Source organism: Pseudorasbora parva, chromosome 13 (genome assembly GCF_024679245.1).
Source record: "Pseudorasbora parva isolate DD20220531a chromosome 13, ASM2467924v1, whole genome shotgun sequence".
Lineage (NCBI taxonomy): Eukaryota > Metazoa > Chordata > Actinopteri > Cypriniformes > Gobionidae > Pseudorasbora > Pseudorasbora parva.
Genome location: NC_090184.1, coordinates 43,116,698 through 43,136,865, shown reverse-complemented (window position 1 = coordinate 43,136,865; position 20,168 = coordinate 43,116,698). Strand labels below are relative to the sequence as shown.

The 20,168-nt window shown below is 36.6% G+C and overlaps 1 long non-coding RNA gene across 2 annotated transcripts; it reads right to left on the bottom strand.

Moving 5' to 3' along the window:
- Positions 1–4,159: 4,159 nt before the first annotated feature.
- Positions 4,160–14,951, bottom strand: LOC137038316 (uncharacterized). 2 transcript variants are annotated; one of them, XR_010897456.1, is made up of 5 exons: positions 14,869–14,951; positions 12,061–12,209; positions 5,817–5,952; positions 4,813–4,890; positions 4,160–4,697 (listed from the first exon to the last, which is right to left on the bottom strand). It is a non-coding gene; the product is annotated as an uncharacterized lncRNA (long non-coding RNA). The 2 variants fall into 2 exon arrangements; XR_010897455.1 differs by lacking the exon at positions 14,869–14,951 and having other exon boundaries at positions 12,061–12,819.
- Between the last annotated feature and the right edge of the window lie 5,217 nt (positions 14,952–20,168).

Sequence of the window (20,168 nt, the reverse complement as noted above, 5' to 3'; positions counted from 1 at the left end):
ATCTTTTTCTTACACAAACGCATCGATTGGAATCAGAAGGCTCTATTAACCCATCGGAGTCGTGTGGAGCACGTTATTTGACGGACAGCTGCATTTTTTATGGACTTCAAACACAACTACAACTACTGCTGGGATTAACGTTAGCCTGGACTTTTTAAATATAACTCCGATTGTATTTGTCTGACAGAAGAATGTCATATACACCTACGATAACTTGAGGGTGAGTAAATCATAGGCTTGGTTTCATTTTTGGGTGAACTAACCCTTTCAGCATTCATTTTCAATATTTAGCAGCAATAGATAAAGGCTTAAAGCAGGGTGGAACTGTTTTCCTTCGCGGAAGCTTTGTTTAAGAGCTAATAAAATATTTAATCTCGAGACAATATTTTGTGTCTAATAATCATTTATTTGAGACTAGTAGCTGTTGTAATAAGCGGGATAATGTACACCCAGCCGGTTTTTATTGCAGAATAAACCCCTTCAGAGTGATGCTCCGCTTCGCGTCGGGGTCCTGATCACTCTGTCGGGGTTTATTCTGCGATAACAACCGGCTGGGTGTACATTATCCCTTACATGTCCACACGGACACGGGTATCTTTATAACCGGAGTTTTTCCTCCTGCGTTTAAAAAAAAAAATCCCGTCCACACATACTCGGTTTTAAAGAAATCTCCGTCTACATGAAAACGCAAAAACCCGCTATCAAGCGCTGTCAAGAGCATGCCACCCCAGCAGGCGTCGATATCACCCTAATCGTAAAGGCATGTTGGCCAATCAGAAGCCTAGAATTTCATTCTGACGCCTCTGTTCCGCAATGTAATATACCTGAGCATGTATCTGTGCACATGATACAAGCAGCCCTGTTAGCACAGTTACTATCAGCAATATGTGGGCTACGTCCGCCATTTGCACAGAATCGTCAACCATAGGGACGTCAACAAAGCAGTCAGCGGCGAACAATCTGACGTCAAACACAGCGGATACCGGCGCAGACTCTGACGTCGCAAGGCAAAAACGGCGGTTTTTACCGTCCACACGACAACGCTGCAACCGGCGTTTCTGAAAAACCTCACCCTGGCAGGGGTTTTCAAAAATGTTCGGTTTCAGTGACCCGATACTGCGTTTCTGTGTGGACGAACGGCCAAACCATGTAAAATGTCACGGTTATAAAAATACCTGTGTTCGTGTGGACAAGGTCTTAGAATACTAAGCACCAAAACCACAGCGAAAGATAAAAAATAAAAAAACAATAAAAACTATTTGAATAATAAAGTTGAAAACAAAGCATGAACACAAAAATCAAATAAAAAAAAGTCAAATAAAATAATTTTGAAACATTTGACATGTTCTCGAACAACAGATTTAAAAGTGCTCAAAGACAAATTGAAGTCTACTTGATGATAAACACATCGTCCATGCTCACGTGTGTTTTAGGAGGAGCTGATGGGACACGGGAAAGGCTGATTCCCAGCGAGAGCACATTTTAGATAATAACACACAAAACGGTCATATCCAGTGCTCAGTGCAGGCTTTCAGCGTAATAACAAAGAGTAAGACAGTGAGCTCACTCCAACATCTCAGGCATAAACCATATCCTGCAGTGTCTGACCCGGGTCCACTTCAAATAATCAGCTCAAATTCGTTTTCTTTCAGGTAAGATTAGGAACCTCTTTCCAACCGGCCTTGGTGGGGCAAGAAATCCTTTTATGAGGAAACACACAGCGGAAAGTCGACAGAAATGACATGCATCTTTTGCTTACTTCAAACAGCTCCGCTCTCAAACATTTACCCAGGTAAACGAAAGCCACAATACGGTTTATTTCAAGAAAAATGAACTCAAAAGGCAGCTTGGTGTCAGTCACAATTTACTGAAAGGCTAGTATGTGATTGATCAAAGAGCCAGGCTTCCCAACACTTAACGCCTCCTCTGAACCTTTGATCCTGATAATTAAGAAGCTTTCTGAGGGGCAGAAGCTAAAAATATTCAACTGCATCCAAAGACCCTCAACCTACACTGATGTCTGTCAGTAGGCCATAGGACAGGCTACGTTTAATAGGCAGAGACGTCGAGCATCAAACCGCATTCGGTACGAAACACACTCGCTGGGGGCGAAATAAGGTGGATATTTGAGAAGAAAAAATGCTTTCTGAAGATGAAAGTCCAAATGGAGTCTTGAGAGAGAGCTGATGGAGTGTGTTGACCGCCTGAAAGTAGTCGTGGTGAAACAAGCATGGCTATTAGTGTCACTGGTGGCCTTGAAATGGCCAAACAAAATTATGGTTTGGGGCGAGAGGTGGTTTGATTCGGATGCGCTTGGTCCATTATTTGTTGAAGAGCTAGAGCAGTGTTTTAAGGGAGTGTTTGCGACTGTGAGCTCCAAAGTTGGAAAGGAAGCAAAAGAGCCACGTTTTAGCAGGTGCAATGTTGATATATCAGTGTGAGAATCTATAACATGCATTGTGCAAGAGAGAAATATGGAGCATAAGTACCTGGAGGCATCTGTCAGCGTCCGCATTCGTCTCTATCGGCTGATGGCATCGTGGAGCTCTGTGAAAAAAAGGGTGGCAAAATATCTCTTGGTTAAAAATTTGAAATTGGTGTGTTCTTGCAAATAAAATGATTGCACAGCTTTTTATTGGCCATCATCTACCTCCAGTGGCTAACTGGACCCTGCTGTCCAGCCAAACCTTGACCCCTTGTGTAGGATCAGCTGAATTCTGAGATTGATGACTGGGCAGAAAGACACTGAAGGCCTTTGACCTTTGCCCTAATGACCGTCTTCCCTCAAGGCTCGCCTCGACTCTGAACCATAAGCACACGAGCTCAGCAGAATCATCTCCGTCTCTCTGGATCCGGCGCTCGCCAGTGTTTGTGTTGTCAGCATATCCCTCAGGTTATGTAAATCCACCTTAATACACTAGATTTTTTAAGTATACTACATTCCACGATGCAAGGTCCAGTTGTAAATGTTTGTTGTACCACTTTGTAACAAATTACTAAAGTTGTCAAAAAAATAAAGGAATAGTTTCCGTCATTATTTACTCATCCTTGTGCCTTTCCAAAGCTCTACTACGCTGTATTCATTTCTGTGAAAAGAAAGGATTTTTAGAAAAAGAGATTCTTTATGTGGCTTTTACATACAATACTTAACAATTAACATATTTTTCAAGATAAATAAAACAAAATAAATAAATACAAATTTAGATAATTAGATCAAAATATACCCAGGAGAAAAAGACATACTATTAAATGTATTAAAATTGCATTATAGTATATTTGTATTGCACTTTTTCAACTTTTAAGATACAAATAAGAACAAAATAAATAAATAACAGACAGACAGACAGACAGACAGACAGACAGACAGACAGACAGACAGACAGACAGATAGATGGATGGATGGATGGATGGATGGATGGATGGATGGATGGATGGATGGATGGATGGATGGATGGATGGATGGATGGATGGATGGATGGATGGATGGATGGATGGATAGATAGATAGATAGATAGATAGATAGATAGATAGATAGATAGATAGATAGATTAGATCGAAACATAAAGCATGATTCCTCAGACCAGGCCACCTTCTTCTATTGCTCTGTGGTCCAGTTCTGATGCTCACATGCCACTGTTGCCGTTTTCGGCGGGGTCAGGGGTCAGCATGGGCACCCTGACTGGTCAGCAGCTATGCCGCCCCATACAGAACAAACTGAGATGCTCTGTGTATTCTGACAGCTTTCTATCAGAACCAGCATTAACTTCTTGAGCAGTTTGAGCTCCAGTAGCTCATCTGTTAGATTGGACCACACAGGCCAGCCTTCGCTCCTAACGTGCATCAATGAGCCTTGGCCTTGCTGCCTAATATATCCCACCCACTAACAGGAGCCGTGATGAAGAGATCATCAGTGTTATTCACTGTACCTGTCAGTGAAATGCTTGACCTGTGAATATATATATATATATATATATATATATATATATATATAGAGAGAGAGAGAGAGAGAGAGAGAGAGAGAGAGAGAGAGAGAGAGAGAGAGAGAGAGAGAGAGAGAGAGAGAGAGAGAGAGAGAGAGATTATTCTGAGATAGACTTCTGCTAATCAGGACTGTATGCAATCATCAAACTCAACAAACTCACTGAATCCAGGAATGGATTATTCCACTACGACCTCCAGCTGACAGGCTCTTCCAGGCAGCTCCTCAAATCCCTTGGTGGGGGAAGAGTCCTCGCTGGGTCTCCTAAAGCCTCCAAGAAGCTCGCCAGGTTTACAATCACACACAAGCGGGCCATGACAACTGAAGCTACTGCCTGAAGATCAATGGAGCAGTGTGACTCAGATTAAGGCCTTCTCTCAAGACCTTTTCTCTCGCTGTGGACGCACATGGATCAGCAAGGCCTTTGAAGTGGGTCTTTCAGACGAGGTGAAGCGATGTGGTTGAGGAAGTGATAAACGAGCTGATGAGAGGTGGAGTGGAGGAGAGGAGGGAACGCGAACATCAGCGACGGCTACTGGACTTCCGGGCAGGAGGAAACACTCGTAAATCACGTCACAGGAGCCGCTGACCTCGGGTCGGCACCAGAGGTGTAAGAGACATGCTCATCTTCTGCTCTTACACACCAGCAGCACATCTGTAGACCGGAGGGATTCATCCTCATCGCTTTTTAATTGTTTTGAAAACAAAACCAGTTGGTCTTGGGCCAAAACACACAGAGAGATATTACATGTGACTGTCATTGACACAAGAATAAAGATTATTACTTTAGGGGTTATGTTTGAAGAGATCATTTGTTAAAGGTGTTTAGTTACCAGGCACTGCAGAAGGAACGTCTGCCTTCAGTTTATTCTGGAGAGTCTCACTTACACACAACTGAAGGGTGATTCACACTGAGAGAGAAACAAATCATGGACCAAAGGTCTATTCACACTGAGAGAGAAACACATGCACAGTTAATTCATCTGGTTTAAAGTAAAATAAAACTATTCAAAAAGTTGCTTTGACATTATCTGATTTCATTCGTTTTAAATCCAAAACTAGTCACCCCTACAATGAAGATTTAATTCACAAATTACAGCTAATTCTAATCAATATATTAAAAATTAAAGGAAAAGTTTCTGACATTACTCACCATAAGTCATTTCAAATGTGTATGCTGTATTTTTTCTGTGAAATTTACTGAGAATGTTTTAAGAATCTTTATGTAAATATATATATATATATATATATTACACATTTATTAGTTATCTGTTTGTTATTAATTAGTTTATATATATATATAACTAATTAATAACAAATAATTTATCTATATTCCATTAAGATTCATGCAAATGTTTTATTAAGCTTTTTTTTTTCTACATATTTAAAATTCTTAATTCATAATTGCAATAATATGGGAATAATAATAATAATTGAATTATTAATAGGAATTATTGAATGAATTATTATTCAAATAAATTTGATGGATTTTTGATGTATGTATATATATATATATATATATAAAATAATTAGATATAAAAATATAGAAATAATTTACATTTTACAACATATTCACATAGAAAATAGATGTTTTAAATGGTAAAAAAATGTCATAATATTTCTGTTTTTGCTGTATTTTTTGATCAAATAAATCACTTCTTTCATTTATTTGATGCTAAACACTTCTTTTGGAAACCTTAAAAACTGCAATGTGCTTATTCTATGTAAAGTGAAGAAGCTTTGTCCTGTGTGAATTAACTGACACAAACAAACAAAACCCCTAAGTCACAAAACACGTTAATTTCTCTAAATTTGTATATAAATTGTTCCTGTTCACCTCAGCATGAAAACATCCGAACAGTCACGTGACGAAAGCTTACGGCCTCCCTAAACTCCTTTAACTCTGTCCTGGACATCACACTGTCCTTGTCCGCATCTCTGCAGCTCATCCACCTCTTTCCCGCCAGACACGGCTGAAGAAAAAAAAAAAACGTTTGGGGCAAAAAAGAAAGAAATAATTGGATTCCCAGCTTCCACCTCCTCCTTCCCCCACGCGTCGGACACCCCTAATTAACAACAGGGAGAGTCAGAGAAAGCCTGGAGAAAAAATCTGCTGTTTGGATTGAAAAAAAAAAAAAATTACCCGCAACATATTGTCTTCTTCACGTCCACACGGGCTAATAACAGCTAGTGGCTGGTGCACGAGAACGAGAAGGCGTCAAAACCTGGCAAAGTCACTCATTCATAAAATCTCAATGTGTGACTATAGCTCTAATTACAACCCACGTCGGCCTCAATTAGACCACAGCCTTTCTCTCCGCGTTAACTCTTAATTAATGTATCGGCGGTTAATTACAGGTTTTGCAAGAGGGGCTCTGTCAGACGCTCGCTGCTTCGCTCAGCGGGAGGTTTGGGGGGGATTTCTTTATATCAGCTCCCTTCCATAACCAAACGAGCTGCTTTTCTGCCTAGGCCTGTATTGACAGTGATCGAACTCAAACAGAACTTCATAAATGAGTGATTTATATAGCCAGCCATTCCAAAAGTCACTCAAACATCAGGGCTTATGGACAGACTGTGGTTCCAGTGGCCGGCTGCAGAAACCGCTTAGACTAGTCTTACAAGTTAAAGATAAAAAAGAAAATTCACCAAGACTGGTCATTGCTTTTTTACTGATTAGCCCAAACGAATTGCTAGTTGGTCAGACTAGTTCTTAAGACACAGCCAATGCTTATGCAACTCACCACAGCGTTCAGTGACATTAGCATGTTTCTATAGCCCTATTCGGACGGTAATTATTTCTCGTGGGGTCATAAGGGGCTGGTCTGTGATTTTATTGCCGTCTGAATCCAGAATGTCAGTGTTTTCCTCCCACCACCCGCGTAAAAATCCTCAGATGAATTACCTACTGTTTTTAGACAAACACCATGGTCGTGTGGTGATTTAATTTGCTGTCTGAATCCACATCTCTTGAGTTTTCAAGAAGAGATCGCTGTAAAATGTACTGTTTATATCCTTTTTGACCTCTGCAGAGCCCCGTATCGTTGCGCTTCGCTGTAATTTGGATGCATTTTAAAGATTTAGACTTTTATTACTGAAATGATACCAAGCATGCTGTGTTTCGCCTTATGGTTTGTATGACTTTATTTAGCGTTTAAAAAATGCGAAATATTTTCAAAACCCTTATTCCAATCGAGACAAAATCACCATAGCAAGTTGACAAAATTTCAATCAAAGTGGCAAAAAATGCAATCAAAGATGGACACAGGTCACGTTTTATGTTCATAAATACAAATGTCTATAACTCCTAAATTTTTTTTTGATATTTTCACAGCCTTTGACACAGGTATGTATGAGTGCACTCTTTGTGGCACACGCTATAATTGAACAAAATGTGAAATTACCACTAACTACAGTACAGTTTTTTGTTGTAAAATGCTGTATTTTGCGAACACATTAGCGTATCGTGACAAAACTTGGTATGTGTAATTGGGACCATGCCCTAAAGTTACTCAAACGTTTCAAGACAGCACCACCTTGAGATCAAAGTTATACTGAAATTTCCAAAAATGCTTTTGCTGCAGTTTTTTCTGAAGCTCCCAGCCATGCTTGAATGTCACATTGTTCCTTTTTGAGCTTGGTCCCCAATAATTGCTGCTTGCAGCTATATTTACATCTGTAATTAGTTTCTGTAATTAAAGTTCACTGAAGGTTCACTGCTTAACCTTCCCTTTTAACCCACCCATACCACCAAACCTGTCCCTGACTTGACCCGTATGCCACCTAAGTGTGTTGCAATACAACATCAACACATGAAGTACACTGTACTTATTACTGGATGTAAGTACATAGTAGTTAAAGACACCTAATATAAAGTGTGACCTAATATTTGTTAGAATTGCATGAAAAAAAACATTTTAATTTTTACATTTTCTTTCCCCACTGAGGATGGCCTAAACGAAGCTAGACTTTAAGTCACTTTATTTTTGAATAATATTTAGATATTGCAACAAAGCATTTCTGATTTTGTCTTGTATGAGTGTTTCTTCAACCACGGTCACTTTGGGCCCTGTATTAAATAATACTGATAATAATTCTCACAACAAATCATTTATTTTGCTTGTTTCATTTAAATTAAATTAAAAAATAAACAAAAACTTAAAGTTAAAAGGAAGATTTCATGTTCACACAGTAAATATTGTTCAGCTTATATATTTAAAAATGAAATTATCATTTCATATTTTAATTTAAAATCTGGGTCTAGAAACTACAAAAACTATTTAAAAATATTTTTGTATTTGACAAGGTATTTTAAAAATAGCTACAATAAATAGTTACAATAATTTTAACAATGCTTTCATATATGAAATATTATTCATCTTTAATATCCACTTTTGAAACACCTATACATGCAGAAAAATAAAATATAAAAATATGAAAAATTAAAATTACATTTTACCAATATTTCTCAGTATTTAGATTTAGAGTCCAATATAACTAACTATTAACTATGATTTTTGCCTCAATAAACTCCTAATTACTGCTTATTATTAATTAATAAGGTTAAGTTTAGGTATTGGGTATATATTAAGGGATGTAGAATATGGTCATGCAGAATAAGGCATTAATATGTACTTTATAAGTACTAAAAAAACATAAAATATGGTAAATGGTAAATGGACTGCATTTATATAGCGTTTTCAACAGACCCTATGGCCATCCAAAGCACTTTACATGTTGCCTCACATTCACCCATCCATACACCGACGGCGGTGTCTGCCATGCAAGGCGCCATCCAGCTCGTCGGGAGCAGCTGGGGTTAGGTGTCTTGCTCATGGACACCTCGACACTTGGTCAGGTGGAACCGGGGATTGAACCACCAAACTTTCTGGTTTGTAGACAACCTACATGAACCACTGAGCCACTGCCGCCCCCAAAATATCCTAGTAATGCGTGCTAAAAAGCAACTAGTTAACAGCGAGAATTAAACCCTTAACTGAAGTTACCAAAATTACACCATCACAAACATTTCTCACTACTAGTCTGCCATATCAGAGACATTTTTTTCCTGGAGCTTGCCACAATGCATTCTGGGATTGCAAAACATACATGCAATCCGGCCTTATAAATGTCCCGAATCAAGGCATAGATTTAACACCGTGTTCATTTCCCTAATGCACCGTGGTCTTGCACATTTCACGTCTCCGTGTCTTTTTAAAGGGCGTCTTCCATTGTCTTTCCCAGTTCTTGGAAGCGGCGACGTGGAGCGCGCACCATTTTACAGCTCCCGGAAAAGAGAGAGGGGTCGAGAACAAGAGATCAAGAGAAGCGCAGGAGACATCAATAAGAGGACGAGGTGGGAGATGGCGAGTGAAAGCGAGGGAACGAGCGAAAGAGGAGAACAAAGCGCGTGTGAAAGAGAGCAAGAGTGAGAGAGGAGGTGAGAGGGAGACGTTTGTAAGTGTGCTCGCGTCGAGAGAGAGGGAGCGAGTGACATCCAGAAAAAGGAGGAGAAGCTGAAGAGGAGAATGAGAGCGCTTTCTCCTGCTGTCCCTGCGCGACGGGTCCCGCTCGCCTTTCCACGTGTTAATTACACATGTAAGGCCTATTATAACCCTGCAAGGACACCTGCTGACTGGGAAAATGAAGGCGGCGTACTCCAGCGCGCCAGACTCTCACACCGACTAAAGATAATAGTTTCCCTCCTGCATTTTCACAGGCCGCGGTAACTAACTCTGGAGACGGAGGCGAGTCGGGGAACACAGTTAGCATGGAGATGTTCTGCACCCAATCCTAAGAAAGTGTGTCGAGCAGAGCCTGGTGTTTCATTTAAGGCGTCCGGCTGTTACCAAAACGTGTGATGGGACCGAGAGGCAGGCGGCTGTGATATTAGGAGTTTAAAGGAGCGATATACTCAGAGAAATCATGCATACGCTCGTTGATTAAATCCTAATGGTTTTATTTTGTTGTTCAGACTTAGGATTTGCACCTGCGGAGGATAAAACAGCAGAAAAATCCCACATTTAAGGAGGGATTGAAGTCATATCGAGAGATGAAAGACTTTAAGAAACACACTTGTTCTGCACAGAAGAGCAAGACTTCTCATTTGTTAACACACTGATGCATTACTAACATGTAGCATTACATTTGTTACAGTATTTATTAATATTTATGGCCTACTTTATATTAGGTGGCCTTAACTACTATGTACTAACATTGTAATTAATCATTTGATACAATGCACGTGTTTGTGTACATGTTTACATTGTACTTACATTTTTAAAAAATGCCTGCATGCAATTACGTCTGTAATTAATTTCTGTACTTACATTGGTAATTACACTTTTGACACTTCCATTACCCATAACCCTACCATTAAACTGACCCACACACACCACACCTGTCCCTAACTCTACCTGTATCCCACCTCAATATCAGCAAAGGTGTTCTGCAAAAGAACATGAACACAATAAATACATTGTACTTATTTTTTTATGTAAGTACATAGTAGTGAAGGCCACCTAATATAAAGTGGGGCCAATATGGGACCAATGTTAGTTAATACAAATACAGCCGTTCATAGTTTGTTCATGATTGTTCACATGCATTGACAATTTCAGTAGCACATTTCATACATTTAAAGTGCTTTACATAGAAAGGGTATTCAAATAATGATAAAATAAGAAATAAAAGTCCTGAACCACTACATTCGGGGCGTCCTTTCTGGTATGAGAGAGATCGGTTAAGATTACTACATCAGTACGCATGAAAACTACTTGTAAAGTATTTATTAATCTCAACATTTACTAATAAATGATTTGAATCAAAAGTTGCATCTGTTAAAATTAACTAATCAACCAAAACAGCTGTATTTTTATTAATACATGTTAACCAAGATTAATATTGCTCATTGTTAGTTAATAGATAATGCATTAACCAATGGAACCTTATTGTAAAGTGTTATCGTTTTTTTTTTGTGTCATAACTTAATAATAATGCCGTACGTTAATACAATACAATAATGTTTATAAAAGAGTCAAATAAAATTAAGCACTAAAAAGTACCATGATATTGGCATAGTTGTAAAAATATTAACATTTACTATTACTGTAAGTTAATAAAATAAACAAAATAATAATTAATATTCTAAATATTAATTTAATAGTAATAATATTACTAAATAAAATAAAATATTAATAAAAAACAGTACAGAAAAGTACCATGATATTGACATAGTTGTAAAAATATTAACAAGTTAATAAAATAAACAAAATAATAATTAATATTCTAAATATTAATTTAATAGTAATAATATTACTAAATAAAATGAAACAATAATAAAAAGCAGTACAGAAAAGTACCATGATATTGACAAGTAACTTAATAATGAAAAATAATAATTAATATTTCACATATTTATCTAATAGTAATAATATTACAAAATAAAATACTAATAATAAAAAGCAGTACAGAAAAGTACCATGATATTGACAAGTCATAATTTTGTGGTAGTTTTTATGATTAACTTAATAATGAAAAATAATAATTAATATTTTACATATTTATTTAATTGTAATAATATTACAAAATAAAATACTAATAATAAAAGGAAGTACAGGACAGTACCAGGATGTGGACACAAGTCATAATTTTGTGGTAGTTTTTTTATTAACATAATAATTAAATATAATAACATTTTAAATATTTATTAAATAGTAATCATATTACTAAATGAAATAATAAAATAATAATAATAAGAAGAAAAGTACCATTATGTTATAATGTGATAGTATTTGTGATTAACTTTAAAAATCCCTAGGTTAATGGAAGGAATAAAATAAAATGATACTTCTGTACTTCATATATAGATGTGTACAAATATGCGCATATGCATCAGTTAAAACATGTCTTCAGACATGATAATATCATATCTACTACTAATAATATGTACTATGTAAATCATTTCGTAGCATGGCCTTTATAGCACAGTATATTTACTATCTGATACCATCACCTTCCGTACAGCATAATAGTTTTACATTATACAGTAATCAGTCAAATAAAATGAAATATGTACTTACTTTTTTCTGTCGTTCACATGAGAACACATGATGATCTGATCAAGTTCCTTCACAGCAGGGCATGCTGGGATAGCACTCGATCTACATCCTGCCCAGGGTCACACGTCCTCATGAATATTCATGCTGGAATTTCTCAGCTCACTCTGGATCTGCAGCATTCACAGGATTTAATTAATTCATTCAGTTTTTTTTTAAATCGTGACTTTTTTCGCTCTTTTTTAGAAACTCATTGTTAAGACCAACAATACGCGCGATGATGAGCTTGTTTATCACGCACATCAAACGCAGCCTCAACTCTTAACGCTGAACCTTCAAGGACAAACAAAGCCTGTTTAACTCAGTGTCTTTGTTTTGAACCAGCACAAGGCCATCTGAAAGCTGATCTCGTATTCTCCTGAGCTTCTCATCATAATGTCTGCTAATCTACACAGCTGCAGGGCTCGCAATTGACCTCCTTTTTTTGTTTGCTGGCAGAAAACGCTGCATACTCCATCAGTTGCTGAAGCTTTGATGAGTTTGGTGCAGTTACAGGCAAGTACACAAGAAGAGGCCGATGCTAATATCAGATCTAACTACATGTTTGAGGAGCTTCATTCAGGCCAAGAGACACTGTGATCAAAATAAATGCTGATGTGAACCTGTGTGCTTTCATTTTTTCCTCACGCTGCATCTGTTCATCGCAAACCTGGCTGCTGGTATCCAAAAACGACAACAACAAAACACACCATGAAGCTAATAACTGAAAGGAAAAATACATGACGGACAAAAGAGCACCATATAACTAATATAAGTTAAAATAATCAAATAAATCTAAAAAAATAAAAGATTGGTCAAAATAAAATACAATTAAAAATTCAATGTTAAAAATCTTGTACACGTTGAAAATAATATAAGTTAATAAAATAATAATAAAATAAATAATAAAATAAATATAAAATAAAAATTGGTTGAAATAAAAAATAAAACATTAAAAATAAAAAATCTTGAAATATTGTTTAAGTTGAAATATAGTTGAAATAATAAAATAAAAATAGGTTAAATCTAAATAAAAATAAAAATGTAAAACAATCTTGAAATATTGTACAGGAATGCAGTATGATTATTGAGTCATTAATGTGTATTTATGACAAGTTAATAATATTGCTATAAGTTAATAAAATAAACAAAATAATAATGAATAGTTGAATTAATTAATAAGAATTAATGTGAACCATTTTAAACCATAGTAATGATGAAAATAAATATAAAATGTACATGATAGTGACAAAGTCATAATAATGTGGTAGTATTTATGATTAACTTAATCAAAAATAATGCATTAAGTTCATTATATATATATATATATATATATATATATATATATATATATATATATATATATATATATATATATATATATATATATTAAGAATTTTAAATATGCAGAAAAAAACAAAAGCTTATATATATATTTTTATTTTTTTATAAATAAATAAACAAACCGTTTTGTCTTACACAAACTTCTGTCCTACAAATAGAGATGTTGTTAATATGCATCAGTTAAAACATCATGTTTTAGACCATGAATATTTATGATTGTCCATAAAACGACTATATTAATGTCTCATTCATGGAGCTTGAAGTCATTGTTGTGTAAAGAGATGCATGAAGATTCTTCTAGAAATCTCGGTAACACTTTACAATAAATTCCCATTAGTTCATGCATTTACTAACACTGACCATTTAAAAAAAGAAAGAAAAAAAAAGTTAAATAATTATCATTGTTAGTTCATGCAGCTCAGGTGCATTACATTTTAATAATAATGTGACCCTGGACCTCAAAACCAGTCATAAGTCACATTTGTGGCAATAGCCCACAATACATTGATTTTTCTTTTATGCCAAAATCATTAGGATATTAAGATATTTAGTAAATTTCCTACCGTAAATATATCAAATATATATTATTAGCAGTAATATGCATAGCTATGGACTTCATTTGGACAACTTTAAAGGTGATTTTCTCAATATTTAGATTATTTTGCACCCTCAGATTCCAGATTTTCAAATAGTTGTATCTCAGCCAAATATAACAAACCATACAACAATGGAAAGCTTATTTATTCATCTTCCAGATGATGCATAAATATCAATAAAACATTTTTTACCCTTATGATTGGTTTTGTGGTCCAGGGTCACATATTAGAAAATGTAACAATGATCAGGCTTTAGAAGTATTTTGCATTGTTATTTCTAATGTCATTTACTAATGTTAATAAATAAAGTGTTGCCAAAGACCAGGATACAGGCTCAGACCTCATGAGGGCGAGTAAATAATGGCCGAATGTTCATCGTTCCTTTAAAACGTCCCTTTCAGCCTAAACTGATGCGAAATCCCATTAAACTGCACTTAGCTCGCGGACAGATGTTTTTTTTCCTCCTCCGTCCAGCGGTTGGGGAAGTTCACGAGCGGGGCAGATCTCGGCCGATCGAGTCAGGAGAGACGGAGATTGGCCGGTTCCTGTCGAGCTCGCTCGATTAGTGCTGTCAGCCCCACAGCCAAGCTGTTTCTAATGAGACGTGCAGACAGAGAGATGTCGCGTCCACGGGTGGCCCTCTCACTCGAAAATGAGACTGGTCGACACGTACGGGTGACAGGGAAGGTGGGAAAGGTGACAGAGGAAGGGGGTGGATGTCACGGGGGGTGGAGGGGCGAGACGGGTCAGCCGAGGGCTGCCAGAAACATGAGTTGAGTGACAGGTGAAGGCGGGTGAAGAGATGTCAGGGAGCATCGCGCCTGCCATCCCAGGGACATGAGTGGATAATTACATGGTCAGTGATGTTGCTCGGCCTCTCCAGCCTCTTTATTTTCTGGCTCCTTCTCGCACGGGTGAACCTCCGCGAGGCCTGTGTGAAAGGGAATAACACTGATTATTGAACACAATAATGCAACTTAAAGCTACACTGTGTAACTTTTTTAGTTTATTCTTAGCTAAAAACACTTAGTTCTTTCAAAAATATGTGCTAATTAATGTATATTTACTTCTTTCAAGTAATAAAGTATTCTCGTAAGTTTATCATATGCCATTGAAAAAACATACGGGTGAGGGGTTCGAATGCCGGTCGCCATGTTGCCCCTCCATCTTGAAAGTACATTAGCCAAAGAGGGACATACCCGTAAATTCAAGCTTCGCCTTCTGCGTTTTTAACACTTGATGGCACCGTGTCGAATGTGAAGAGGGGGATTGCCATGTTAATCTTGGACTAAATTGGCCACCGTAGGAGTTAATCTTTTCACCGCTAGATGGGGGAAAATGTCACTCAGTGTAGCTTTAAAGGGTTAGTTCACCAAAAAAAAAAAAAATTACTCACAATTATAGGTGTATATGACTTTTTTCTTTCAGACGACGCAATCAAGAGTTATATATATATATATATAAAAAAAAACTTTCCAAACTTTATAATGCCAGTGAATGGAGTCTGAGATTTTGAAGCCTAAAAAAGTGCATCCATCCATCTTAAAAGTAATCTGTATGGCTCCAGGGGGTTAAAGGGGATAGTTCACCCAAAAAAGAAAATGTGATGTTTGCTGACCCCCAGGACATCCAAGATGTAGGTGTGTTTGTTTCTTCAGTAGAACACAAATTAAGATTTTAATTAGAATTAGACCCCATTGACATGCATTATAGTTAAACATCTTCATTTGTGTTCTCCTGAAGAAACAAACACACCTTCATGTTGGATGGATGCCCTGGGGGTCAGCAGATAAGCATCACGTTGACATTTTTGGGTGAACTATCCCTTTAATAAAGGCCTTCTGATGTGAAGAAAAATATCCATATTTCAAACTTTATAAACTATAATCACTGGCTTCCATTAATGGCCGTCCGCAAGTCGAGTACCGGCGGAAGAGTGAGCTCTGAGTTGGAGTTGAAAGATCGGTAGAGGAAGGTTTTTTCCAATGGTAAATGTATATGACACTGGGTGATCACACAATCAGCAGTAAAGCAGCGTTCTTCACACTTTAGTACTCGAGGTTGGAATGAACTATCAGCTCAGCGGATTTTCACCTGGCAGGTGATAAAATGAGTTGAAAAAACAGAATTGCACCAACAGAGCAGAATATCACAGAGACTCGGGCAAAAGACTCTCACAAACACAGGTAAATAAAGCGCGACTTCTGTAAATTGACTGGATTGCTCATTGCGTTCTCAAGCCACTGTAAATGTTCGAGCGGCCATCTTACTATTCCCTACAGACAGAGGGCATCATGGACGTACAGCCAAAACATTGACCTAGAATCACATGATTTGCAGCGTCTCAGTCTCATAGGATTAGTGTCCCCCTGAGACAAGAGATTTAGGCTAAAGACTACAGCAATGGGAGCTATTTCCGCATGCTTTCAACCCGTCCATGGGGAGTGGGATCTCAATCACAGCACTCAGCTCAGGCAGCTGCGGGCATTCATGTTAACGGAGCGGTGCGGAGCAAAGTGAGTGTCTCAACTTCTCAAATTAATTCCTATTAAAAGTTAAGCTTCCAAAGGCATGAACTGAAAATGCTCCAGACTAAACACGCTCTGTGAACAACTGTTGCGTTTACCTCAGCTCTCATCACAAGAGATCATTCAGCTCAGTCAACACGGTGAATGTAATCTGACTCCAGCAGCGTTTGTGCTGTGACACTTCTTCAGCGGCTTGATTGTTGTCTTTTATCCCCTTTTAGACAAAAATAATTTTCTCAGTCTAGAAAGCATCAAATTCAAAAATAATTTCACATTTCTACAACATTAATGACCCAGTTTAAATACAGATTCATCTTCCCAGCGCTGAAGTACCCCTTTCAAAGAAGTGTATGTAAGATTGTGGCCAAAACTGGTACTGCAGGTGTATTCCCTCTCCCCCTCCTCCCTGACTCGAGGTTGCCAGATAGGCTGCAGGATACGACAGCTCTTCCTCTCGTGTTCCTGGGGCGGGGTTTATGTCAATTTGAGGGGTTAGTGATGACATTAACCCATGAATAAGCTTGTTGTAGTCCCTACCAGCCGTTTTAGTCTTTAAAAGACGATTTCTTTAAAAGAAAATATCTCCCTTTGCTTTGAACTTTGAACGTCGTAACTTTGCAGATGTTGTTTATGCTCAGACAGCAACATCACACACTAACTAAAGTTAAAAAAGTGCATTATAATCAAACACCCCTTTAAGGGCCATGTTACGGTGCATGCAATTATGCATTTAAGTACTGAGTATTAATAATTAACTACATGTACTTACTATAGGGTTAGTTGCATGTAATTATGCACAATTCATAGTTATTACTACAGTAAATACACAAACCCAAGGAGACTGTAAAATAAAGTGTTACCCAAATTTTAAATGCAGCTTTTTTGTGTTTTGTGCATCATGTTTCCCACTGTATCAAGTTTTGGTCACAACACTATTACATTATTTGTATCTATATATCTATTTCTATTTGTAAATATGTGCAAATTTAGGCATCTTAGATGCTTCATTTCTTTTAGGATGATCATATTGTTTGCTTTAGTGCACCAGTAAGTAAAAAATATTTTAGATTTCCAAATCATCGAGCCAGTCTAGAATAGCATGAAGAGACAAGCAATTAAGACAGCCAGAATATATCGGAGAACTGCCTGTAAACTGCTCTAAAAACTAAGTGCAAGCGTACCTTGGAAAAAGCTGTTTTGAAAGCGAAGAGACATTATATAAAACTATTCATGCCATCATATTTGAAAACATCCTAAGTGCTTGAAACCTTTCGAACGAGTAGTTTGCATGTCAGCTGTTCTGAGCAATTTGCAGATGTTGCCACAGTTCTTCTCTGGATTATGGCTTTAGTCTCCGTTTGCTTCTGCCTCTTCATATAATATTTGCATAAGGAATGTTTGGAAATGTAAAATGGATATTTCCTACTACACACTAATGCAAAAGAAGACATGTTTTGTAACGCACTACACACATATGAATAGTAATGTATATAGAAGCAGGTTTCTAAAGTTTGGGATGAGCATGATTTTTTCCCATCATTTTTTCCAATTGCAAGATTGATTAAAAACACAGTTAAGACATTTATAATGTTATAATACTTGGCAGAAATATAAGGCAGCAGCAACTGTTCAACATTGATAATAATCATAATAAATGTTTCTTGAGCAGCAAATCATCATATTAGAATGATTTCTAAAGGATCATGTGACACTGAAGGCTGGAGTAATGCTTATTTTAAATTGTAATATTTCACAATATTACTGTATTTTGGATTAAATAAATGGAGAGCACAAGAGACTTCATTCAGACACATTAAAAAATCGTACCAGCCCCAAACTTTTGAACAGTAGCGTGGTACTAGCCTATAAAAAAGCTCATGATATATGATGCTAAAATACGGCCACCATTAATTTTTCAAATGTTCTTTAAAACAAATCAGTACCGGACGTGTTTGTGTAGTTACTTTGAGCCTGTCGCACGTGTGGAGATCACAAAGATCTCTCTCATCCTCACACGTTTGTTTCATCTGCAGGGAATGATCTCTTTCTTGCCGCAGCACTCCGACGACATTCCCGTCCTTCAATGCGCTCCCGTTCCATCTGCCCACAAGACTCATGGGATTTCTCTCTTCTCTCGGAGCTCGGCGGTCCCATCCCGCCGCCTTTCATGTCCAACAGGATATAAGACAGGAATCTGAGATAGTGCTGGTATGGATGAGAGAGGCACACGCTACAGGAAGTCGACTACAGAGAAAAGTGTGTGTTCCTCCTTTAGCACGATGTCAGACGGTAAACGATGAGCATATGCTGAGGCAAGTCCAGATTCGTGTTTACTGCAGGACATTTACAGAAACAGTCAGCAGAGGACATTTTGAGTGCAAAACTAAGAGTTTTAGTACACATATGAATCCATTTACCTGCTCACATTAGGTGGAGTGCTGCTCATAGCATCCAACATCAGTTTCAAGATGGAAAAAGGACAAAACACAACATCATAAATTAGGATGCATTATTGGTTATACCTGTACACTCAGCAAATGCCAAATGTGTGTACAATTGGAGCATGCTCGGTCAACATCATACAAGTTTTAGACTGAAATTAAACAGACCAAGAAGTGATACGAAACATTTAAAGCAAAGACTAACTCAACTGTCCACAAAGAAAACATCCGTTGTGACTTGTGTGTTGTGTAAGAGTACAAGATTTACCAGAGTAGGAAAATCACCGTCCGAAGGTTATCTAGAATGACAAAAAACAAAATTCTGCAGATCTCAATGTATGACAAATGGAATATTAAACCACCACAACGCAATAATACGGAAGTCAATACTTTTGACTGCTTGGTGCTAAATTGATACACAGTATTATGATGGATGAATGGCATATGTAATATTTTAAATAAACAAAAATGTTCACTTTTTAAATTTAACTAAAATGAACAACAAAATAGTAAATAAATTACATTTTAAAATAATTTAAAGCATGTAATGTAATTATTGTAATGGCTTTTTAGATAATTTACATACTTAAAATCTAAGTTTTGTGTTTATATATATAAAACTGAAACTGGAAAATTTACAGAAAGGGCAAATGTACTAATTTACATAATTAAGTTACAATTTTAACTTAATTATTAATTCATTTAAAAATATTTTACTATTTTTCTCTATTTACTCAAAATTAACTAAAAGAAACAAAATTATAGACAGTAAAAATGTAAAATTACTTTTAAAAATGCTTTAATGCACACAATATTTAAAATGAATCCACTGACGTGGGAACTAACCCATGTCATAGCAGCAAAAAATGTTTTATAAAGAAAATAAGTTTAATGACTTTTTGGATATTTTTTGGACCCTAACCATTCGAGTATATATATATATATATATATATATATATATATATATATATATATATATATATATATATATATATATATATATATATATATATATTCACACTGTTTACTCAAAATCAACTAAAAGAAACAACAATATAAAAACAATAAAAAATTTAATAAAATTACATTTAATTTAATTTACATTACAATTGTTTAAACGCAATATATAGACTGACATGGGATGTTTTATGATAAAATAAAGTAAGTTTAATGGCTTTTTGATA